This window comes from Marmota marmota, unplaced genomic scaffold, assembly GCF_001458135.2.
Source record: "Marmota marmota marmota unplaced genomic scaffold, marMar, whole genome shotgun sequence".
NCBI lineage: Eukaryota > Metazoa > Chordata > Mammalia > Rodentia > Sciuridae > Marmota > Marmota marmota.
In genome coordinates this window covers 2,757,950-2,783,365 of record NW_026000102.1, presented here as the reverse complement: position 1 = coordinate 2,783,365, position 25,416 = coordinate 2,757,950, and the positions used below count along the sequence as shown (strand labels likewise).

The window sequence follows — 25,416 nt, the reverse complement described above, 5'->3', positions numbered from 1 at the left end:
GGGGAGTGTGTGTGTTGGGGTGTGTGTGTGTTGGGGAGTGTGTGTATTGAGGTGTGTGTGTTGGGGTGTGTGTATGTGTTGGGGTGTGTGTGTTGGGGAGTGTGTGTGTTGAGGTGTGTGTGTTGGGGTGTGTGTGTGTTGGGGAGTGTGTGTGTTGAGGTGTGTGTGTCGGGGTGTATGTGTCGGGGTGTGTGTGTGTTGGGGTGTGTGTGGGGTGCTCCAGCTCTCCACCAAGCCTCAGGAGAGCAGCCCAATGCCGCCTTTTGGAGTGGGGACAATGGGGGGGCTGAGGACCACGGGCAGAGCCGGTGCTGCAGGATGGAAACAGAACCTGCTCCCCAGGGGCTTGGAAGCCTCGGCGCTGGCACGCACACGGCCGTTCAGATCAAGACTGATCCATCTGGACCACTGCTCGACTCTGCAGCAGGGGACGGGAAGGAGAGCCACCTCCACAAAGCGCCCTGCCACCCGGCCTGCACTCACTCTGCTCCGGGACAGCCTCCCTGAGCTGCCTGGGCTGACCTGCACCACACCCGCGGTGACGGCAGGACCCACCGTCCACTTTTCCATTCATCCTGTTGGCATCGATTCTGCTGCCCCACCCTCTCACCTCTCCGCACCAGGGGGTTCTGGCCTCTCTCCCCAGGCTCTTTTATCTGCAGCCAGCGTGGACAACCCACTCAGATGTTCCCACCACCGTCCTCTTTCCCAGGCTCCCCAGTCCCAGAGACAGGGCCAGCGCCAGGTGGACAGGGGCTGATCTGTGCAACAGCACACACTCTGGCCGTTCTTCAGGGCGTCTACTGCCCTGCCAACATCAACAGAAGGATATGAAATTCGACCTCTGGGCACACAACATCACCGTGACGACAAAGCATACATTGTCTATATGACGTAGAGGAAGGCTGATGAGATGGTGCTGAGACTAAATCTGAAGAACACACAGGAGCAGGCGGGGTGGAGAGCGGTGCTAGAGTGTGGGAGGTTCTGGGGTCGATCCCCAGCACCAAAATATAAAGGAGATCCAGGAACAAAGGCAAAGGAAAGCAACCTTCCCCCAGGGGCTGGATGGGGAGGGCTCTGTCACCCGGCAGGTGCCACACCACAGGAGGGTCACCAGGGGAAGAGGAGATCCCGTAGCCCAGGCTGGGCCTTGGAGCTCGGTGAGGGCTGCCAGCTCTGGGGTTAACCGGTGACCCAGGAAGTGGGAGAGTGGAAGACACAGGAGCCACGCAGATGAGAATCCACCACGCAGGGTCGCAGCTAAGGAAGAAACCACCTCCTACATCCAAACAGACGGGCTCCAGCTGCCGATGTTATGGGGGGGTGTCAGGACCCCATGTCCAAATGGGAACGGCCCCAGGGAACTCATGAAGGGGAGACACGGTCAACCACCAAGCACTGTCCCCCTGTTCCTGTCCCCACGAGCTGACTCCACCTCCACCTCCAAGTATTCGGCGTCCTCCACCTTTGCAGGGCCCCAGGTTCACGCAGCAAACCCTGCCTCCAGGTCCCGTGGGGGAGCAGGATTCTCGCCCTCTTGGGGGATTCGGCATTTGGGTGTAGAATACGTTTCCTTCTTTCCGACCTTCTTCTCTTTCGTACTGGGGGTTGAGTCCAGGCACACTCTATCACTGAGCCACGCCCCCAGCCCTTTTGATTTTTCCTTTTGAGACAGGGTCTCACTAACTTGCCCAGGCTGACGGCAAACTTGCCATCCTCCTGCCTCAGTCTCCCAAGTTGGGCCACCACGTCTGGCCAGAATATATTTTCTGTTTAAACGGCAAGAATGAAGCTCTGATTTTTTAATCTCAGCCACAAACCAGCTCATTAGAGGAGACTGGCTGGGGTGGGGCAGTGGAAGAGGCCACAGGCCTGGACTCGCTGCTCCCTCGGATTTCGGCCCTCCCGCTCCTGGGTGTCTCCAGGGCCTGACTCCCTGCCTCGGAGCAGCCTCCAGAGGAAGCAGAGCCCTGCTGGATTTTGGACTTCTGTTCTCCAGAACTGTGAGAGAATAGATGTCTGTTGCTTTAAGATACCTACTTTGTGGTCATCTGTTACAGTGGCCACAGGAAATGAACACATTCCCCGAGTCATGAGCAAAGTCATTAGATACTGTAACCAGAGCAGGCCCGGGCGGGTGAGAAAGAGGCCTCCTGGCTGCCCGATCCCTGTTCCCGCCCTTCCTCAGAATGGGCTGTTACCCCCACACTGGGGTCTGTCAGCATCTTCCCATTCTTTTAAAAGATCCTCTCCTTGGATAAACGCACTGCCTGCTCCCAACCTCAGTCAGCTGAAATTCAACATCAAGGAAACACCACACCTAACATTAAACAAAAGCAAGGCATCAAAGCAGTGCTTTGTCTCCCAATGACCCATCTCTTACTCTGGAACCCGGGCAGGGGCAAGCCAGCCTCTGAGGTCCATGGAAACGGCTGGCACCTCATCACAACGCCAACCTAACTGGGGGTGGGGGCTTCGGACCCTATGTAATTCAGAAGCACAAATCAGAAGGAAGAAGAGATTTGCGGAAATCAGATTCACTGACAAGGTCAAGTGAGACAAATGAGAGGTCGACAGCAGAGGACGTGGTCCCTCACCCTGTGTCTGAGGCTGGGGCCTTCGCTGGTCTCACACGGTAGCACAGAGGCGCCTGTTCCAATGAACAGCACTAACAGGTGAACTTGGGTTTAGTTTTATTTTTTATTTTTTTGCAGTACTAGGGATTGAATCCAGAGGCCCTTAGCCGCTGAGCCACATCCCAGCCCTTTTTATTTTTTATTTTAAGACAGGGTCTCACTAAGTTGCTGAGGCTAGCCTCAAACTTGTGATCCTCCTGCCTCAGCCTTCTGAGCCACTGGGATTACAAGCATGCACCACCACACCTGGCCCTTTTTATTTTTTTACTTTGAGACAGGTTAGCCTTGAACTTGTGATCCTCTGTGATGCCACCTGAGTGGCTGGATGACAGGCAGTCACAGCACCTATTTAGTCTGTTCTAAGAAGCAAGGGAAGCACCTAATATATTCTAGAAAGATTCCCAAGTCCAAGCGACACAATGACAAGTTCGGCAGCTGTCTAAAGACTCAGGGTTTCGTCTGTCCACCTGGCTGCCACCCTCAGGCAGCCTGGGCCCCAAACACAGCCACCTGTGGGAGGCCACAGCCTGCTCCCTCCCATCTTCCTGGCCAGGTGGGTCCACTGGTTGATGCTTCCCCCCCTACTCCCCAGCATTCCTGTGCCCTCGGGTGGCCCCCCATGCCTTCACCCTCACATGCTGTCCCTCTGCCTGCCTGTCCTTGCTCCAGAGTGGTCCCCACTGCTACAGGGAGTAAAGCCACCCATGACATCAGGGACGTCCCTCTCCTCTCTGTTGACCTGCCCTGGACGCAGTGGGGACACGGTCATGACTGTCAGTGCCCAGCGCAGCACCGCCACCACACAAAAGGAGCACATCACAGTGTGTCAGCCACAAGTGACCACAGACACACCATGACTGTGCTAAGCCTGGATGGCAGGTCATCACAGTCCTGGGGGAGCAAGGGAGGTGTCAGAAACCTGCCACCATCCTGACCTTCTCTGCAGGTTGAAAGTCGTCGGCATGAAAATAAGTCGCAGGAACAAAAAGAGCCACAAATGGAGTCAGAGAATGTGGTGGGCAGACCCCATGATGGCCACCACAGTGTGCATGGCTTTGTGGGGACCCCTGCCCCTTGAGCACGAGTGGGGCCTGTGATTTACTTCTAACCCCCAGAATACGGCACAGGTGGCAGGACGTCACCGCCTCCCCCAGAAGCACATCGGACGCCCTCTGTTGCCTGCAGATCAAGGCTAGAGACTCCCTCCTGGCTGGCCTTGAAGGAGGGAGCCATCGTGCCGTGAGGCAGCCTCGGGAGGGCTTCATGGAGAAGACCGCAGCCCGGCTACAGCCAGCAAGGAGCCAGGGCAGAGATGAACGCCGCCAACCCCCTGGGTGGGCTTGGGTGAGGGTCCTTCCCTGGTCCAGTGGCTAGATGAGACCTAAGTCTGGCCAAGGCCTTGATGGCCTTGAGCAGGACCCAGCAAAGCTGTGGCTGGACTCCTGACCCACAGACCCCATGAAACGACAGCGGTGTGTTCTCTAAGTCACTGAGCTTGTGGCAATAGAAAACGACCTCAATGACAACACCCCTGGGGATGGCCCGGTGATGCCAGTGGTCCCCACCAATCACACGGTGGTTCTCAGAGCTCCTCACAGACCTTCAGTTCCCCTATGCTGCCACCCCAGCCTGATGGCACCAGAGACAAACATGCCTAAGCCTCAATTTCCTCATAGGTAAAAACAGGGACCATGATAGTGACCTTGGAGCATCGTTACAGGGATCAAATAACGTCGTATTTGTAAGGTGCTTAGCACAGTGCCTGGCATACTGTAAGAGTTCAATAAACGCTCTTTGCTCATGCATTTCTTATCTACCTCCTGTGGTCCTGACCATCAGGAAAGCCTACCAGGACACCGGGCGCCTTCTTGCTTTGCACTTGGAGCACAGAGCCTTGAACACGGTAGATCAAGGAGTCTCTGGGAACAGACGACCCATCTCAGGTGGTCCTCCTGGCAACCCCGAGAGGGAGGCAGGCTGGGAATGACTTACTGCAAGAAGAAAACGGTCATGTGATGTCCGATTCTGGCCCTGTACCACCCAGGAAATGAGGGGTGCAACGAGGACCATCCCACCCCCAGACAATGTTCTTGACATTTTTTTCTCCTGCCTTAACGACAACTTCTAACAAAGTTAATTTGGCACATTTTAAGGAGAAGGGTAAGCGTTGGCCTCCAGTACAGTAATTAGGCTTAAACGGAAACAATCCACGTAAACGAAGGTAATCAGCGCGGTGCGCACCGCAGACCTCGCCTCTCTGGGAGCGCTGGAAGGAGCAGAGCTGCCTCGGAAGAGGTAGGGCCGCGCTATTTTTTGTTTCCCTTTGTTAACTCTGTGGAATGGTGTAGCTTATGGGTGACTCCAAGGGAATGGAAATGTTGAAGTATCTGTAGGTTCAATGGCTTTTGAAGGCACAGGAAATCCCTGGTAGGTGCCAAAGAGGGGGCTTCTAGACAGCCGCCAGCCCCTCAGTGCACCCTGGAGCTGTGGGGTGGGCAAGTGGTCTACACCCAGCCCCAAAGGGAAGGGCCAGATGTTACCTGCCAGAATACCAATTCAGGCCTGTCCCACCTCTCCTTAAAGGCCACCACAGCGGCCCTCTGACCTAGCAGGGCCCCCTCTATGTTGCATGAAGCTCTGCCCAGCAGGGGGAGGTGGGTGTCCAGGGCAGGGAGACCACTGGGTAGTCCCGGAATGCACGGGAGTCCACACAGCTGCAAGCGGCTGTCTCTCAGCAAGTCTCAAGAGCCCTTCCTCTGTCTCTTGGGTTGGGGGTGAGAGATTGATATTTGTTTTGGGGTTGGAGTAGATTCTTCACCCCTCCCTGTGGTGATACTGAAGGAGGGATGTATCCATCAGTGGTGGGGTCACGTGGTCCAGGATTTTAAATTTACTTCACTCCTCACTAATGGGGGATTTCAAAATAATGGGGGTAACAGTGACAGGAGTCATACTCACTGTCATTTCAAGTGCATTTTAATTAATATATATGTGTATGTGTGTGTGTGTGTGTGTGTGTGTGTGTGTGTGAGATGAGGTGACAGCTTCAGGGTATTCAAAGCCAGGATTAGGAGTCAATTTGGTTCCATAGGAATCAACTGACACCAGCCTCTGATACGAACACCCCCCCCAGTCAGCCCAGCTCCTTCTCCTCTGCTGGATTCTCCCTTTCCCCTGCCATTGAGCAGGCACTGAAACTTCAGAGTGCATGCTGTACCACTGTGGACGTCCCAGGCCCTGGTGTGATTCCCCAGCACTCAAAAAAAAAAAAAAAAAATCCCTTTACAGAAACTTCTTTTTTCACATCAACCCATGGCATTTGACTCCATTTAAATATTTGCAGTACTGGTTATTTAAAAAAAAAAAAATGAAAGCACCATTTTTTTAGGAAGGAAAAAAGGGGAATATTTGCAATGCAAACGTCAAACGAAAAAAAACTCCCCAGACCTCACTGGATTCTATCACTGAGAATAGAGTCTTCGGATGTAGCAAAGTATTAGATATCCATGAGAGCAAAGTGCTCTCTCTCTGAAGTCACCTAGCACCTGTGACGGCCTCCTGCTCACCAGCTGATCATCTGTACCTCGACTTTACAAAGCAGATCCCAACAGAAGCCCACATTTATAGGTGAAGAGCCAAAGTCAAGGTGAAGTCCTATTTCCAAATTCACACGGGGGTGATGGAGATGGGGTACAGGGCAGGCCTTCAACCCTATAGCTATGTCCTGACTGTAATGTGGGGCCCAGGAGGGTCCTGAGGCGTCTTGGGGATGGAGAAAACTGAGCTGTACCAGGTGCACCAATTACCTGCATGTTTTGTCCCTCAAAGCTGTACTAAACAGTTCTTGTGAAGGTGTCCAAAGCTCAGTTATGGCTGCCGGACTGATCATGCTCTCTGGGAAGAGGGAGTCTGCTAACCAAGGCACCGTGGGCTAAGGTCTAACTTCTCTCTTGCTTCCATCTGATATTCATGGCTGAGTGTCGCATTAGTTTGCCTCCTGCCTTTTCCTTATGATTTCTCAAACGTACCAAGCGCAGGGCCTTTGCATGTACTGACACAGTCCTCCTCTTTATTCAGGTTTCTCTTTAATAACTCACTGTACGTAGGAAGGACTCAGAAAAAAATGTGTTGAATGAGTGAAAGAGTCCTGTCTGGTTAATGTCTTATATATTAGTTGGATCTCCTCTAGAGGCTGTATGTCCCTAACGAGAGGCAGTATCTCGCTCACCCTTGCTTCCTCCTAGCCCTGGGGCCAGGAATAAGGGCAGTACAGGGCTGAGACAGCAACTAAGGACATCATGGTCAGAAAGTGCTGTCTGGATTCTATGATGGAGGATCCAGGGCCCGTCTAGGCTTAGCATTATTGATTTGCCTGTGTACCAAAAGCTTGGGGCGCCAAGAAAAAACCCTAACCCTTGTGACCACCAAGCCAAGTCAGGCACCACCCTCACTTGACCCAAAAGGGAGGATGGTGCGCTGGGGACACTGGGGTCCTGTCAGAGGAGCCAGGTCTGCATGCTGGCCAAGGGCTGAACACCACAGTGGGGCCCAAGGTCCTACCCTAGAGGCCTGAGAGAAAGCTAGATAGGCAGGGCAGATCAGGGCAGTGCTGGCCAGTCCTCAGGGACCCGGCCACTAACTGGCATGGCAGCAGATGCCAATGGGTCCCAGTGTCCCAGCTGCACCTGGTCCTAGCAGCTCCCTGATCCTGGACAGATCTTCATGGCCCATGTGGGCAAGGACAACCGCTTTAGTCCTCAGCACAGCCTTAGTGGCCTTAATGGACATCACTGCCCAGCACTGTGGCTCGAGCAGAAAGACACAGAAGCTCAGGGGAGTGGCCATTTGTCACAAAGTTCTCCCAGAACTGGAAGCAGAAGTAGAACTGGCCTCACATAACTTACAATGGGCCACTCTGATGTGACATTTTATGCAGGAAGCCTGACCACTCCTAGATTCCAGGAACCAACGTGGATGTATTATAGGCCACAGGTCCTGGGTCTTTCTACAGAACCCTGCTCCTGGGGCCCACCTGACACAGAAATGGGGGAGGCACAGCACCATGTGTCCTATGGATGCTGCTGTCTAGGGCCACCTAACCTGGGGGAGGGGGCCTCCAGGGCATTGCCCCTGTGGCTCCCTGGAGGAGCAGGGGGCTCCAAGGCCCACCTGCCTCTCTGGCAGTCTCCTTTCTGACTGGCAGATCTCAGGTGGGACGGCACCAGCAGGGGGCAGCCTCTTCAACTGGGGAACAAGCCGACTGAAACTACTGATGGGTCTTTAGAATTAAGTTCACTAAAAACTTGACCCTTTGTATAACACTACTTCAGTGACCCAAGTGCTTCTCCTACCTCCTGAGATTGTCACCACAACCTTGGTGGCCAGGATCACTGCCTCACTGTCAAGGTGAGGAAGGAAACCTGAGGAGAAAGAGGTTTTTGCTCCAAACTCAGGCTGGTGAGCAGCACAGGAAAGGAGAGCCCTCAGTTTTCACTCCAAGTCCAGGCAGCCTGCCTCACACCCACAAGAGTGAGGAAGAAAGAACCAGCCCTGCACCACCCCAACAGCAGTCCTTTCTTTCCAGATTATTAAACCAAAGAGCATTCTGCTTCTTGGAGATTCTTCCCCTCATGACCCAGTGACTACACAACCGAAGAGGGTTTTCATCATTATTACTAAAGCAGTCCGTCTAGCTCCTGCCCCATTCTTTACAAATGAACACAGAGGGACAAATGCATTTGTTTACCTGTGCTCCCCCTTGGCGCTGGGAGCAGGTGGCCCAGGCTTCCAGGTCCCTCCTGCCCTGGTTCTTGGCTGCAAGCTCCCGAAACATCTCCAAATGCCCCAGATCTGCGAGGTCGCCAGGCAAAGCAGCCCAACTCTGAACAAGCCCAGGCAAGCCCAGGCAGGGCCTCTGCTCCATCCTCCCTCCTGCTCACACGGTCGGGCTCCGGGACAGGAGAAGTGTCTCTCCAACCCGGGGCGTGGAGAGCTGGGCTTGTTTCAAACCGACGGCGCGCGCGCGGCGGCAGCTCCTTCACCTAAAAAGAAAAAGGGACAGGTGGGCGAAAGGCGAGGCGAGTGAGGGCGGCGCCTGCGTGCGCAGGATCCTCGCCCAGGCGCTGCCTGAGCCCGGGCTCCGTTGGTGGAGCGCAGCGGCAGCGGCTGCGGCTGCGAGCTGGCCAAGGCCACCCGCGCCGAGGCCGGCCGCACAGCAGGAAGACTGCACGCGGCCGGCACTGGGTTCCATCTAGCCGGGCGGGCACAGGGTCGGGGGCCCAGATCTCCTCCGTCACCGCCACCCGCAGGGGTTGGAGCTTCCCAAGCAGAGGGCGCAGAGGGCGCAGTGCCCTGGCCTCCGCTTGCAGCCGGGTCCCAGGGCGCGTCTCCCAGAGCCGCTGTCCCAGGCTCCCCGGCCATCGCTGCCCTTCCGGGGACTCTTCGCCTCTCCGCGATGGAACCGAAGCGGGGCTGGGCCGAGGGGACCTGTAAAAAAGCAAACGGAAACCAGGGTCGCTGGCCGCGACGCCCTGCCCCCGGGCCTCTCCTGGGGAGAGGGAAGAAGAAACCTGCGTGTCGGGCGCTGGTGCGGGGAGTGTCCGGAGTCTGGACCTATAGTTTCTGCAACATTGCCAACCCGGAAAGCTCGGAGGTCCCACGCAGCCCGGACTCAAGAAAAGGGAAAGATTTCTAGTGCCAAGAACCGGCACCCCGCCGCGGCCACCGCCCGCCATGCCTGAACGTGCTCCGGCTCACCTCGCCCCCAAGTCCCGGCGCTGCCAGCCAAATGGGAGATCCCGGTCTGCGCGTCTTGGGGCGCGGGTCTGTGCCCTGGGCGCCAGCGGTCCGGGGAGGTGGGCGGGCAACTCGGCCGGCGCGTGGCGCTCGGGAGCAGGGTGCGGCAGGGGCAGGGGACAGTGCATGGGGCAGGGCTCTGCTCAGCACGAGTGCGGGACATAGGCTTCCGTACTGGCCTTGAAAGTTCCTGGAGACACTTAACTAGACGCGGGTCCCGAGCTGCCAGAGTTGGAGCAGCCAGCAAGGCTCGTGCCTCTTATTTCTAGCTGTTCCCACGCTGTCCTGTGTGTCTGGCCGGTGGCCCTCGTGGTTGGCAGGCCAGTTCATGGGGGAACAGCCCTGAGGACCTCCCTCCACTGGGGGCAAGGGGCACCCCACCGCAGTCTTGCTCCCAACCGTTGTGGATCTCGCCCAGTCCGTCCCTATCCAGACCCCAGCACCATGCTGGGTCAAGCTGCTCTCAAACCCACTGCACCCAGGCACTACTCGGGACAGAGTCGCCCTGGAGGTTTTACAGAAGTCCCTTCATGAGAAGCAAACCCTCCTCCTTCCAGGTTCAGTCACACACACTCCCTCCCAGCGTCCCCCCCCCCATCAGATACACAGCTACAGCAGGACTCTGCAACCTGCCCAAGATGCCTCCATCAGAACACAACTGCAGGGTCCTTGGCCTCATGAGGCAAAAGCTCCCTGAACTGAGAGGAAGAGGCTCACTTCTGCACTGGACAAAATGGCTCACTGTGGAGACAACAGGGGAGCAGCAGCTGCCTGGGTGTGCAATCACATTTGGGCCTCCTGGAGTAGCCAGTGAAGGCCAGGTGTGGGCGCCCCCATCCCTCAGACAGGATGCTGAGCCTGCTTGGAGTCCCTGTTGCCCAGAGTGCTCCAGGGATGCCAGAACACTCCTAGAGCAGGGAGCCCACAGCAGGTGGATGGCTGCAGGCCAGGCCTACCTTTCCCACACCTGCAGAGAAAGGTGGAGGGTGCAGTTCCACACACCCACCCAAACCTCAGGGTTGCCTGGCTTTTGAAGGTCCTCAAAGACTCAGGAGGATAAAATGAGGCCAACAGGCCCTGGAGGCAGCACTCACTCGGCAAGGGAAAGGCCTGCTTTTATGGTCAGCCAAAAGTAGGTTCTGATCCTGAGTCACTGCGCGACCTTGGGCAGGAATAATGTAACAGCCAGGGAGAGTGAAGTGCTCATGGAGGGCCAGGTGTCCGCCTAGCCCGCCCCTGAGGAATTGCATCAAATCTTCCAGAGAGCCCTCTGAGCTATGTACTAGTTACGCCCCACGCACAGGTGAGGGAATCGAGGCCCAGAGGATTGAAACTTGGCCACCATCACAAGGAGGAGAGTGTGGTAGAACCAGGATCCAAAAGCATGCTTATCAGACCCCCAGCCCTCCTCCTTAAGCACCCCAACCTAGCAGATGGCTCAGCCACTCAGAGCTTGTGTCCTCATGTAGACAGACAGCATCAGGCTCACAATAAATACTGTAGAATGAGTGACTAGCACCCCCAATGGTTGTAAAGACCACACTAGACACTGCCAGTACACAGCAGGCACCCTCATGCCTTCAGCTGCTCATCTAATGCTCCTCTGGGAGCAAAACTGCATCCCAGGCCTTGGGGAGCCTTAGTTCCCAGCTCCATGTGGACAGACACTTGGGAACACTGCTGGCTCCGCACCTCTGCTCTCAATGGCTTTTTTTCTTGCTTTCCTTTGAGAGTCCCCAAAATGCCTTAACCTGGGCAGTTAACAGTTGAATAAATATACTTTGGACACACCAGACTGTTTATTTATAAATATAGACTCTGTCAACCAGAGAATGGAAATAATCCCACTCTTGTTCATTTTTCCACACCAACAGTTCACATCAGTAGATCTTTTTTTTCCTCCTTTTTGCATTGTTGTATAAAACAAGGCCTCTTTCTGCCAAAATGCTGTCCCTGGCCCACTGTGCATGAGCGCCCAGCCCATCCGCAATTTCCTCTAGACCCACCTAGACCCATGCATCTGTAGCTCAGGGCTCTGCTCACAGGCTGTGGCACGGGAGGGCTCTGGAGAAAGGGAACTGCAGAGGAGGCACCAACCAGTGTCAGCTAGCCCCTTGGGAGCAGCTGCCCATGTCTCCAGATACCAATGCAGCACTCTCCCCCAGATAACCGTGGGGTCTCCAGCTTAACCACCGAGGCTCCAAGTCGCTGGTGTCTGCCTGGCTGTCCTCCCTCCCTGAGATCATCTCTTCATCTCAAATGAGAAAGACAAACTGATCAAGTGCGGGGGAAACTTCCAGTTTCAAGTCAATAGGAAAACCCAGCGAGGAGCCCAAGGAGAAATGACCCCCAGTGGGCCTGTGCAGGGATCTTGTCCAAGAGTGAGGATGGCAATGCTCCAGAATGATATGACAGTGGTGGTTGCTCAACTTTGTGAATCGCCTGCAGCCTGCTGAAGTGTACACTTCAAAAGCTGAGGTTAAGAGCAAGCTGATCACAGTAAAAAGAGGAGATAAGGAAGCCGCCGACCCCATTCTCCCTTATTGGCTGGAAATACTTGGCACGATCAGCTGGTCACGGGGGGGGGGGGGACCCTCTAACTCCCCTAACTTAGCAGTTCTCACCTTGGTGTGGGTAAGACAGGAAGCTGATCCCTGCGGGGGCCGGTGGTGGCAGTGCTGAGGCCCAGGCAGCCTGACTCATATCCCTCTCAGACAGGTCTACAGGGTCACAGGGGCCTGAACCAGACCCTGCAGAAGAAAGGTGTCTTGGGGAGGGGCTTTCTTCACTGTGGCCCTGACATCAGAGAATTTCATGATTGAGTGATGGTCAAGTCAGCGCATGTGCGTGGGGCGGCGGTGGGGGCGGCTACAGGAGGCCCCAGAGAACCTATCTAGTGCTTCCAAGGCTCCAGCCATGAGCAAAGCCCCATCTTTGAAGAAGGAAGCCCAACTGGACTTGGGTTGGTGAAGAAATCCCCACTGGATTAAAAACAGCAAATCAATGTAAGAAGTCAAAATCCCGGACAAAGGGAAGTGTTCCTTTTGTTTAGCCACTGGTGGGCATTTTAGCTCCACGTGGCCCTTTTAAGGTTCTGCTAATTTTCTAGTTCCCGAGTTGTAATCTTTGGCTCATGCGTCAAATCAACCTTTGTCCTAATTAAGGATGGAGGGTCAACGAAGGGGCTGTCTGTCGATGGAGCTGAGTAATTAGTCTCTGTACATACATATTATTATCTACCACTGTCAAGTCCTTCTGCATGGCCCGCACTGCCAAGTGCTTTCCGACTTCACTGCATTTGATAAGTCTGCAGCAAGAAGCTCTGGTATATGCCCCCTTGGCAGAAGATAAGCTGAGCTTCAGAAGAGCCTCAGTCCCACCTTCTCGTCTAAAGCATACAGGTTTGAAAGCAGAAGACACGGCACCTGGATCCCTGCTGGTCCCAAAGGGCAGGAAAGTCCACTACTCCCCTCTGCCCTAGCTCATGTGCCATTTGACGAAGGTGGCAGGCACGGGGGAAACTCCTCCACTTCTATCGAAATGCACAAAAACTCCCAGACCTCAAGTCCAGAGAAGTGAGAAACGCCAGGGTCTGCTTATTGCTTCCATGCTTCGAGAAGTACATAGAACCGGAACATTCCATTTCTCCAGCTTAAAGTGAACATGAGGCCAGCTTCCTTTTAACAGTCACACTATCAGGGAATCCAAGCTCCAGCCCTAAGGATTGTGGGAAGGGCATTTTCCCTTTCCAAGGGTCTCATCCTACAAAAAGCTCCAGGAACCCCAGCTTACCCCACGTCTGCCAATCACTGTTCCGAGGGGAGCCACTAGCCACGTGTGACGATGATTGATTAAGACCCGGAATTCCGCTCCTCCCATTAGCCATGTGGCTAGTGACTGCCATATTGGACAACACAGCTCCAAAGTCTTTCCTGAAGCTGTAGCCCCAGGAAGTGGCCCACTGGGCTGCGTTACGTGCAGACTTGCTGCCTCTGGTTGAAGGGCCTCATGGAAGTCCCGGGATACCTCTCCTCACCTGCCATGAGGAGGCATTGATAGGGGTCTCCCAGATGATCCACTTTTGGGGTCTGATCCCCAGACAAATGCAACCTATGAAGGCTTTTCTTGGGTTACCAAATTATCCTTGGACCTAGTTTTAGTTCAGCCAGCCAATGTGTTTTGATTATACTGCAGCAGTCCCAATCAGAACCCGAGACTGGGGTTTGGAAGTCCGATGGGTTATTGGTGCCAGAGAGCCTGGTGCTGAAGGCCTGGCCCTTCACAGTAGGACCAGCACTAGACCTGGCTTCCGCCATAAGCCCAGGGCCTGGAGGCTGAGTCTGCAATCACTGGAGACAAGACAGGCCCCGGCCTGCAGCGATGCTTGCTTCTGTTTTACTTATGACCTATCAAGGTCATAAGTGACCTCATATTGTTACATCCAAATGTGGACTTGACCCAGAGGGCTCCTTCCTGGTCTCTGGGACTCTTAATGCCCCTTTCCTTTGGCTCTTGGATTCCACTCTCCCTGGGTTCTTACCTGGTCACTCCAGCCTCCTCTGCTGGTTCCAACCCTGGTCTCCTTCCTCTTTGGGCTGGAGGACCCCAGGGCTTGACCATGGACCCTTGTTGTCCCTACATCCCCTCCCTGGCTTTCAGTAACTCCTGAACTGATGACCACATTAATATCTGCATTTACCTCTCCCTTGACCTCTCACTCTAATAGTCAGTGACCAGTTCAAAGTCGCGGGGATGTGTAAAAGGAATCTCAAACACCCAAGTCCTAAGCTAAAGGCCCAGTTGCACCCTGCCTACTCAGAGTGCTCCTCTGAAGCTTTCCCCATCTCCAAAGCTGGCAGCTCCCTCCTTCTAACCCTCTGGCCAATCACCTAGAGGCCACGCTGGACTCTGTCCTACCTGACATCATGTCGATCAGCAACACCTGCTGTTCCACCTCCAAACACACCCAGAATCCAAACACCTCTGCCTATTCTATCCTGTTCACTTTTCTGCACTTGTCCAAGCCACTGTGGTGCTTCCCAACTGGTTTCACTTGGCTCTTGGTCCCCAAAGACTGCGCTCGACACAGCATCTAGGAGTTATGTTTGCAGAAGGAAATCAGATCACATCACTTCTCTGCTCAGAACCTTCCAGTGGCTCCTCATCTCAGACTCAAAGTCAAGTCCTTTATGTCTTAACTACACTCTGTTCCAGCCTCCTGGCTGATCTTAGTTTATACCAGGCGTGATCTGGCCTCAGGGCCTTTGCACTTGCTGTCTTCCCTGCCTGGGCTGCTTTCTTCAAGACACTCACATGCCTTCGACCCCCTTCCTCCTGGTCTCTGATTGAATGCCACCTGAAGGACAAGGACTTCCTACCTCACTCAGTCCTCTCTCCTTGCTCTATTGCCCATGTGTCTGCCATCCGACATTCTAACAACCTATGTTTATTGTCTGTCTCTCCCAACCTGCAACTAGAAGGTGAGCTCCCATGGGAATGACAGTTCTGCAGGCTGCTGTTCTCAGCATCTAGAACAGTCCGTTGTCCAGTATGTGCTGCGGAAACATTTGTTGAAAGGGACCAGCCGGCACTGGCTGCCCAGTCTCATGCCTTTGCTCATTTACAACCCCCCCCCCCCGCCCCGTGCCTTCTCCTCTGCTCGAGTCAGCGAGTCAGCGGCCGGCAAACCTTCCCTCCCGGTCAGAAGGACAGTGTGGACCTAGGCTTCGTCCTCGATGCCTGCCAAGCCCACAGTCACTTCCAAGGAAAGTGCTCTTCCTCTTGAAAGGGGCCCCTACATGTCCACCTACCTGGGTTCTGGGGTGGCAGCACCCTACCCTGAGCCCCAGCCCTGCCTCCGTCTCATCCCGTAAGGTCAAGGCCAGCGGCTGTCTGGAGGTACTCCCGCCCGTCCATTAGCGGCCTGTCCGTGCGTTTGCCGGGAATCTGTGGTGGGGCCCACACAAAAGGAGCTCTGCCAATTTGACCAGAGAAACCCTAAGAGACGGCAGCATTGCTGGGCCGTGAGGCAGAGGGCGGGACACGGCCACAGCGGGTCTGAGTTGGGCCGGACAAGATCCACCAAAGCTGGACGCTCAGTGTCTCCGGGCAGAGCTGCGCCATCTAGGGAGGCTGGGGACGGAGGAGGAAAGTGGACCAGGAAGAACAGCAAGGGAGGCCGGGCCCCAGTGGCCGAGCAACCAGGAGCACTCAGAGAAGACTCCTGCTGAAGTCCGGGCTCTCCTCCCTCCTGGGCCACCACCTTGGCCTCGCCATCCTGGGCAGCTGGGGCTGAGGCCAAGGAACCAGACAGACCAGGGCACTGGGGCCACATCCACGGCCACCCTCAGTCACCACCCTCAGCGGCAGCAACAGGAAGTGAGAACCAGAGGCTGTGACAGTTGAGTGAGTTTCCATCCTGGGCCACCGGGAAACCTCAGAGGGAGCCCGAGGTAGGAGGTGCTTGGTTCCGAGGTTACAGTGCCCATTTCTTATGGCCATAGGGCCGTGCAAGGGAAATAATCCTTTCCTAATTAAAACCAGATGGACACCTTATTCCTTGTGCAGGTGACCAGATAATTCTAATGATTTATCAGGAAAAAAAATGGAAAAAGAGCCCCCCTGCTAGGAGGAAATTTGAACTGTCCTGTAGAAGAGAGGGTCACCCACTGCAGGAGGGTTGACTGGAATCCCACACCCCAGCTTTGAGGTCCTGGGGTGGAGAAGAAATGCTGAGGACAGGCAGGGGCCTCACCGAACAGAGCCAATGTTAGAGAATCACGTTAGGTCGCCCACCCAAGGTAAACTGCCCTAAAGGCCAGCAGAGGCCAAGAGAAAGAGCCAGGAAGAATGGCACCCAGATCCCAGAATATCTAAACGCTCCCAGGACTCCCGCGGATGGCCGCTGTCCTGCAGCCGGCCACACCCTGCTGGTCTCTGGCCTCCCGCATCCAGAGTTCTGCGGCTGTGTCAGGGCCCTTCCTCCAGCTGGCTGAGCCTCACCGGGCTTTCTATAAATAGGAGGAATGCTCAGCATGGCCCTCAGGAAACTGCATGTGCAAAGCATCCAGACTGAGGGGCACCCCCGGGGCTTCCCGGCTGGCGCAGGGTCTCTCCCGCTGGCCTTGGAGGACGGCCTGGGGGGAGCAGTCACTCTGGGCCTCCAGGAGCCTCACGAGGTTTGCAGGACTGTTGAGACAAAGCGCCCTCACCCCTCCCCAGCAGGATCGCCTACATCGGGTTAAGGCCCTGCAGTCCCAGTCCATGCCTCAGGGATCTTGTGCCTTAGCAGAGGTGTGTCGGTGTCCCCAGCAGACAGCAAATTTTAAGGAAGAAGAGAGAGAGAGGGTCAGACAGAACACAAACATGGCGCTAAGCAAGCCCCCTTAGCAACCTGGGCCCCCTGAACCCACGGCAGCCTGGGAGGCAGCAGGGGCACACGGAGGACAAGCTCGGCCCATTTTACAATGTTCACGAGCCAGCCCTGTCTGATCCCTCCTGTTTTGAAGAAAAGCCTAATTTGTACTTTAAAAAAAATCACTTTGTTGTGAAATAAGCAAAACTTATTGCACAGAAGGACACCTGATAACTCTGAGACTTTGAACGGTATTTACACTTGGGCTGCAGAACCAGGTGACACTTAAGACCACAAAGGGGTGATACCCTGCATATGGTAAGGCAGGGTCTTTCAGAATACATGGACCCTCAAGCCACTGCCTTGTCTTAAGGGACCTGAAATTTTACCAAAGGAAGAAATGGCAAAATGGTGCTAATAAAAGACATGCTTTAAATATTTAAATTTTAAAAACAGGATGCTTTTCTCACACATGACCCAAACACAATACGGTTGTGCTATTTACTAGTAAGGATATAAAAGCACACAAAGCCCAAGTCAACACCTACCTCCAACAGTCAGCCACCCAAGAAAGCAAGTGACAAACTGACAGGTTTGGCACTGACACTGCAATAAGAGGTATAGCTCAGGGGCAGAGCCCCGGATTGGACAGGTCAACTACAACCCTTCTAGACGCAAGTGGTCTAGCACACGGGGAAGATGCCCAAGTTCCCACCTTTGAATCAGGCCTTGGATCAAAAAGGAAAGAGGAAAAGGCAGTCCTTATACTGTGACCACCCACAGGCAGACGGTGAGATGCTGCTGATTCTTAAAGCGTGCAGACCTTGTACTTTTTGTACACCTCGCCATGATTCTCATGTCAATGAATGCCCCACCCCGAGTTTTTTTGTTTTTTGGGTTGTTTTTTTTTTTTTTTTTGGTGCTGGAAATTGAACCCATTTGAGCATGCTAGGCAAGTGCTCTGCCACTTGGCTATACCTCCAGCCCCCAATAAATTCTTGTTGAACTGATCATCAAGAAAGTACTATTAGCTGGGTGCGGTGGTGCACACCTGTAATCCCAACAGCTTGGGAGGCTGAGGCAGGAGGATTGAAAGTTCAAAGCCAGCCTTAGCAACTTAGTGAGGCCCTGAGCAACTTAGCAAGACCCTGTCTCAAAATAAAATCATAAAAAGGCTAGAGATGTGGCTCAGTGGGTAAGTGTCCCTGGGTTCAATCCCCAGTACTATCCATCTATCTGTAAAATCAAGAATTATTTGACAGATCAAATATTTGACATTATTATAGAAACAGAAACTATGTTTTTCCCATTGGTCCCATTTGAGATGGCCCCTGCCGACTATCTTGGCTGACTTTCTGCTCGTCTGTCACATTCACCAGAACTATCTTGGCTGACAGCTTTTCTGCTGCAGCATGTGCTTGACAAGGGTGTGCTGAGCTCCGTCTCCCATGTGCCCTAAACTGGAGAACCAAGACATGGCCACCAGCGTAGGACACCTCACTGTCTCTAAAGCATGTTTTACCCGACAGAAGTCAGGTGATCTGATCCAAGAAAACGGGCAGTCCTCTGGAGAATCCCAGTAGCTGAGCGTGGTCCTTAGGGCACATTAACAAGTAAAACCGTTTGAGAGGAAAGAGGGAGCTCACTTGGCCTAAAAGTGTTTGGGGGACTCCAACAGAAACCCCATATGAGGACAGAAAGATGGGTCAGCAAGGGAGAGGCTGGCGGGATAAGATTGACACCAAAGCCAGAGGCTGATTCCTGGGTTTGCCACTGTCATCCAGGCACATTCTCCAAGCTAGGTGGGGACACAGCACTGGACGTGAAATGGACGACCCACGGGTCTTGTGTGGACACCAGAAGGCGGAGTTAGACCCTGTCTGTGGCCGCCCTCCTCAAGGATGGTCAGCCTTCCCTGGGAGTATTGCTAAATCTCCTCAGATAACAGAGGCACAAGTGACTCTAAGACCAAACCCTGAAGCCGCAGCACACACCTCTGTATTGCGAAAAAGGCATGGGGGAGGAGCAGGAGATGATAGATACTGAACGGCAGGGAAATCTCTAAGTAAACTTCCTGTTCTTATTAGTTGAAACGGAATCTTGAAAAACTTGCGCCTTTGACCCATGGGACTAGATAAAACTCCATTCCACAAACCGCCTGGCTGAGGAGTGAGCCGCTGGGTTTCCTCTCTGTGTCCTCCCGCGCCCTCTGCTGGAGGAAGTCTGAATGACAGCACTCATACAATCCGCAGGCTCAAGTAGCCCCTATTTTCCAGGATGGCAAAGAGGAGAAAATGAGAGAAGCCAGACGGTTTCTCCCCCTGGCACTTGGCCCAGCGAGAGTTGTAAACCAGAGGTCCTACAAAGGAGCTCAAAAGCAGCGTTTGGTTCCCAGAGCAGCACTGCCTGACGTGGTCAGTTTTGCCCAACTGTGTCCCCTCCAGAGCCTCCGTTTTCTTACCTTGTCCTAGTTCACCTGAGTCAGGACACCTGACGGATCCAGCGCTGATGATCTCATCCTTATCCCATATGCCAGGTTGGAACGTGTCCCAGGGAATCCCAGGTCGCCCTGAGCTCCCTGTGTCCTTGAGAAAGTCAGTTCTCTGGGCCTGCCTGTCTTCATCTCTGAGCCCAGCCCAGGGGCTTGGAGCAGGTCATTTCTAAGTATTTTTCTGGCTTTGACTAGAGTGTCTGTGAAGCTACTTTGCTGTGGACATCTGGGGTTCAAGTTTGAATGCATAAAAGGAGAGATGGGACCTGATCCTTAGTCAAATCTGTAGAGAATGGGGACAGCAGACACACTGCTCACTCGGCCTTGGAGAAAAGCTAAAGTGCCCAGTGGGGAGATGCCAGCTGGGCACTGGGGCCCTCAGATCCCACAAGCACTTGGGGGTTGTCGCCTGGCCCCTGCCTGCCTCCCTGGTGCCCTTTCTTCCCAGAGGCTGGGTACTGTCACCTTGTCAGGTGAGCAATACCAATATCCCATTGCTGTTTGCTCTGGTGGTCCCCAACTTTCTCTTATCCCTGGAGGGGATCCGGTCCTGGGAGGAGTGACAGGGACTTGGCTGGTAGCTGGCTCTGCCTGGACGGTGCAGTCCATCTCCTGGAGAGCTGCCTTTCCCCATGTCCTTGGCAGGGAGACAGCAGCCGCAGTGCTGTGCTGTCCCAGGCTGAATGGGAGGGCTTCTGGTGTCAGTTCCCAGGCAGCCACGGGCCCCAGTGAGCCCCCAAACTGATGTCATCAGTGCAGAGCAGGTTCTGCAGGCCCCACCACCCTTCCACCTCCAACTCCTCCTCCTCGTCAACCTCCCTCCTCCTGGCGCAATGCAGGTTCCAAGGGCAGCCACCACGGTGGAGACACTCAACCTAAAGCAGGGGCACAGGGAGAAGCAGCCACCCGGGTGGAAGTTCTTCCAGCAGAAGTTCAGGGTCTGGACATCCAGAGGCCTCAGTCCCCAAACTGTCTCACAACTGTGAGCAACCCCAGAAGAGCCCGCCGGTGTGCGCAGCTGACATCACTTCCCATCTTGCCAGGAGACAGGGCTTTTGCCAAGAAGGGGCCCTGGGGATTAGTTGGGAAGCATTTTCATGCCACTGGCATAAATAAAAATGGACCAGAGGCTGCCATGCTGGGCAGAAGGTGCTGTCTAGACGCCCTGGGGCTGCCCTCTCTGTCCCCAGGCCCCTAACTCCTGCCACATTAAGCGCATCACATGACCCTAAGGGTCAGAAGCTACTGGACCCCACCCACATTTGCTGGCTCTGTTTCCCTCTGCAGGGGAAGCTGGACTTCCACTACATCCAAGTTCAACCTTCTATGACTAACTACATGACATAAGGGGGGAAAAGCCTTTCCCCCAACACGTTGGAGCCTCTGTCTCCATAGACTGTCCCAGAAATGCCGAGTGGGTGCACCCAAGAACCGGGTCCCAGAAGGTCCCTTTGCCCTCACCCAAAAGATGCCTGAGTTGGGAATCTCTTCCTTACCCCCCAACCAGAAGGGCATCCTTGTCTTCCAAATTGGAGTCCAGGGTTCAGAGTAGGAGCTCCAAAGCCAGGGCAGGGGGCACAGCTTCCTTTGGCTCCTCACAAAGCCTTCCTAACCCTTCCGAGGGTCCGGCTTGTTGATGGCTGGTGGCTGGAGTTTCCCAAAGCAGCTCCGCACTTGATGGGTGCTCATTCCCAAGCGCTGTGGACTTGGTGGGTTCAAGATGCGCAAGCCAGTGGGTACCGGCACCCAGGAGCAGAACTCCCCATTTATCATCCTTCTCGCCCGGGAAGTCTGTCTCCTGCCCCAGCCCTCAACTCCAGCGAAGTACTGTCCTGAGAAAAGGTGGTCTAAATAAAGCAGGGAACTCACTCACTGCACCAATCAGCGCCGCCGTCAGGTCGGGTCTCGGCGGCGCGGGCTGCGCGCAGCCGCCAGGAGGTGGCCGTCGGGACGCGGGCGCCCGCCCCAGCAGTGGTGCAGGGTCTCCGCATCGCCGCCGCCGCTGCAGCCCCGCAGCCCCGCAGCCCCGCAGCCGTCAGCACTGCTGACTTGGCCCGGGCGGGGAGGGCGGGGGAGGGCCTGCTGCAGCCTGGGTTCCAACTGCCCCTGCGCAAGGAGCCCGGGAGAACCCAGCGGCAAGGGCTTGGCTGGCCAATGCTGGGGCAGTTGACGCGGGTGGAAGGAGAGAGCTGGCGAGAGGGCCCTGAGTCAGCGCTGGCGCATTGGGAGGTGTTCCAGGGAGTCTGTGCGCGGGATGGATGGCAATCTCGAACCCAAACATGCACCTGCGGCAGCCCCTGGCATTCATGCCCCTGATAACTGGGGAACCAGCCTCTACATTCCTGCACCATAACGCGTCCAGCTCCGAGAACTCCGGCGGATGGAAAGATAGAATTCTTTTTCAAGCCCAACTCAGGCCCACATAAGCCCCCAGATAATGACAGTGGTGCCCAGTGCAAGGTCATGAGATCTGACTCGTGGGCAGGAACAAGGGCAGCCCCACGTGCAGGTAATGTGGGTGAGTAGTGGCTGTCACCACTTGGACTTCCTGCCTCAGAAAACCTGGAAAACGCTGTGCCCTCCTGTCCTGGTTCATCTCCTGCCTGCCTAGCTCTCCGCTGTGGCCTCCCTGTTCTGTTGCCTGAGAACTGAAGGTGTCCAGGGCTGCAGAGGCCAAGCTCCCCCCACCCTGCCCATCCCTAAGGGGTTTGTGTCACCTTGGCTGCTGCACCTCCTTTCCCAGTCATCTCAATTTGGTCACTCTAGGCCCTGACGGTGCCTGCCAAAGGAAGGAGGCCTCTTGCAGCCAGGCAGTGGCTTGTTCACTTCACAGTGTGAGCAGTTCATTTCACAAGCCTCAGCAATGTCAGGACTGGGCTCAGGGGTCACCTGCTCCCGTTCAGAGCACATTTGTGAAGTTCCTGTCTCATCTGACCTCCGCATAGGCAGCCAGAGGTTAGAAGACACAGACTGCATGCTGGGGACCACAGTAGCATTTGCCTTGCAGCTGGTGCCAGCAGGCCTTTCCTTTGGCTAATTCCAGATAGAAAAGATGCTCATCTGTCATCCAGGCTGTGCAGGGAGGCACGGAATAGAGAGGTGTCTGGGCCTGTCAGCTTCATTCTCTTGCTGTCCAGGGTCACTGAAAACCTCCATCCCTTGAGGAGGAGAAACTACAAGTCCAGGGACAGATGGCCCATCCTAAGAGCTCCTGGGGTTGAAGAGAGGGGCCAGGGTGGGCTAGGGTTGATCCTAATGGTGCACAAGGGAGGGTCCATCTTTAGCCTCACACAATGGTAAATCCAAAAGATCCTGCTATTGTGGGACTCATTTGGGTGCTCTGTGCTCAAAATCAGTTGCACCCAAGGATATTAGTCTGGAAAATTAAAATTGCTGCAGATGAATGGGTAGAAGACAAAGATGATTTTAAATACACAGGGAATGTACTTAAAAATGAAGCGAGAAGATGGGCTATCAGGAGAGAATGAGCAGTGTGAAGCCAGCCAGTAGGAAGATACTCCGAACTTGGGGGGAGGGAGTTGCTTTGGGCCCACAGAGTGGTTTTCCAGACTAGACGATTATGCAGTCCAAGGCCTATATAGTCTTAGTCTATGGGATCACATTTCTCCAAATGCCTGGAGCATTTGGTACGGGTACCTCTCATGCCCCAAGAAGTCTCAGTGCCTGCCATTCCCTGCAGAGCGCAGACAGGTTTTCTAAGGATGTGACTTATCACCTGGCTCCTCTCTATGGGGAGAACCAGAACAATGCAGATACCACGGAGGTCATGTCCCGCTGCCATCCTCGGCTGTTACCACCCACTTGCTGTTTCCTGGGCTCACCTGGATCCTTTATATCCAAGAGGTCTGCTGCTCATCTTTTGAGCTGTTGTACCATAGAATTTTTTGTCAAAAGATACATTTCTTTGGGAAGAATCTTTCGATATCTGGGACCGCATGGGCAGGTGCCACCCTTGGCACTGCAGGACCTCACCTCCAATGCAGACTTGGACTCACGCACCATGGATTCTGGGAAAGCCACCCCGCAGTGCTGGCCCACCCACAGAGGCAGCAGTCAGCTTTGGGGAGGATTTTTTGGCCGGGCCCACAGGAGTCTGGGTCCCAGAGACGCACAACTCAGGTGGCTTGTGCCTCTTCCCAGGATACGCTGCTGCTCTCAGCGCGGTCCGTCTAGACGCGCCCCTGTGGAGCCCCTCCCCCACGCCTGCACCCCAGGCAGCCACTCTCAACACCAGCGACCCAGGAAGGGGGTTCACCGCTCTTAAACGCTGCAGTCTCCGCCCCTACGGTCACAAATCATCCTCTTTCGAGTTTCCCTCCAAAGCTCATCTCAGTAACATCCAAAAAAGAAAAAAAAAAAAAGGAAACGTCCGCCCTGGGCGAAGGCTGCCGCGGCGTCCCCAGGGCTCAGCCAGGCAGGAGAAGGATCGCCACCGAGATCGGACCCGCCTCCCCGGCCCCATCCCACGCCGCTTAAAGAGCCAGACGGACGCGCGCGGCGGACGCCACGCACCCGCCGGGGACTGAGCGTCAACTCCTCAGTAAGTCTGCGGGGTCCCCGCCCCCGGCGTGGGGGAGACGGAAACTAACCAAAGGGGACGTCCTGGCTGCGCTTTGGGTTTGCCTGGGGCTCAGAGCTCCCCGGTCCGAGGTGTCCAGCAAGCTGACCAGGAGGGAGTGGGCATCCCCTTCCTCCGTCTCCCCCGAGCCCTCCTCCTCCTCCTCCCCCTCCTCCTCCTCCCCAAGCCACTGCCGCCGCCGCCGCCGCCGCTGCTGCTGCGGTTCTGCAGTCACTTGAAGGAGAAAGATTTCGCAGTACGGCATTCTTAAAGCTGCAGTGTCCAAATTCTCCTCCAAACCCCAAGTGTCCCCGACATCAGCTCGCTTACCGGGGTCCTTTGCAGAGGGTAGGTGGGCAAGGAGATGGGGCTCCGTGCGTGGCGGGGTGCTTGGAGCAGTCCTCGGGTGAGGATCAGACACTCAGACTCCGGCAAGGGTAGAGAGGACGGCGCGGCGAGAGCCTCTGCAGCTAAACCAGGTTGCTGGGACTGCAGCGCAACTGCAATGGAGTAGGATTTTTTTTTTAATCATAAAACCATCACCACGATTTCCTCCACCAACTAATATTCATTGTAGCTTAATTAAAACACAAAGTGCAAACATGAGATCAACCTGAGAAAGAACCCCCCTTCCTTTCCCCCCCCCAAAAAAAAAGAGTTGAAACGGCTTTATAAAAATCATTTTAAAATTGACTCCCAGGAGCAACTGACTCAGCTTTCTCTACACTGCTCTGCCGGAAAGCCATGCGGGGAAGAACCAGGAACGGAGTTCATTGAGGCCAGAGTTTCTGCATGGTGTAGGGAGAGGATTCCGGCTTCTTAGAGGAGAAAGCCTCAGAAAAAGCCCAAAGGAGAGGGGATCTTTCTGCCAGCCACCTAAGGAGCATTTGAACGAGCTGTTCTGTACCCCGAAATCAACACACCCCTCCCTGAAAGTTACCTCTGCCTTCTGCTCAACGGCTGTCGTCCTGCCCGGAAACCGGCAAGTTGCAGACTGCTGCTGGAAAGGCAGGACCCAAAATCAGAAGTGTCATCTGGGTCCCTGCACCTAAATGATGCCAGGAACCAGCACTGCGGGCGGGCGGCGGGGCCGGTCTCTCCCCTCCTCCCAGTTTAATTTAAACCCCTGACACTGCAGGATGTCCACTCCTGTAGACGCATCTCCAAAGAGCCTCCTCCCTCCCGGTGAGTCCTCACAACTAGGTCCACGGCATTGCTCCACCTCCTAGATTTGTTCACCTGAAGATGCTTTTCTTGCAAAAAAGAAGACTCTGCAGAATCTGCCAGTCAGCCTTGATTTTGGAGAAGGTGGGACTTGTTCAGAAGTTATAGGATGGGAGTTGCTGCCCAGGAACGGGCAGTCTGCTTGGCTTCAGACCGTTACTTTGCTCCAGGGCAGAGGCAGACCAGGGAGAAGAAGAGGAAAATTCCTCTCTACCCACTGGTAAATTCTCAGCAGTTTGGGAAACCTGTGTTTTTGTTTTCCTCCAAGAAAATCCCATTTAAAAACATGCTTAAGCGTGAAAGGTTCAAGAAGGCCACCCAGTGTAAATTTTGC

The 25,416-nt window shown here is 54.8% G+C and overlaps 1 long non-coding RNA gene across 4 annotated transcripts in view; it reads right to left on the bottom strand.

The window, feature by feature from the left end:
- The window catches only part of LOC107155528, a 36,584-nt gene extending 11,652 nt beyond the window's left edge, over window positions 1–24,932 (bottom strand). The window contains exons 1-4 of one of the 4 annotated variants that reach the window (XR_007340783.1): window positions 24,799–24,932; window positions 24,189–24,358; window positions 8,386–9,125; window positions 4,457–4,630 (exon numbers count right to left, since the gene is read on the bottom strand). This is a non-coding gene — a long non-coding RNA (uncharacterized LOC107155528). Of the gene's footprint in view, window positions 1–4,456; window positions 4,631–8,385; window positions 9,126–9,395; window positions 9,952–19,249; window positions 19,544–24,188; window positions 24,359–24,798 lie in introns of those variants that run through there. The other 3 variants (XR_007340785.1, XR_007340784.1, XR_001505198.2) reach the window with 3 other exon arrangements.
- Window positions 24,933–25,416: the final 484 nt, after the last annotated feature.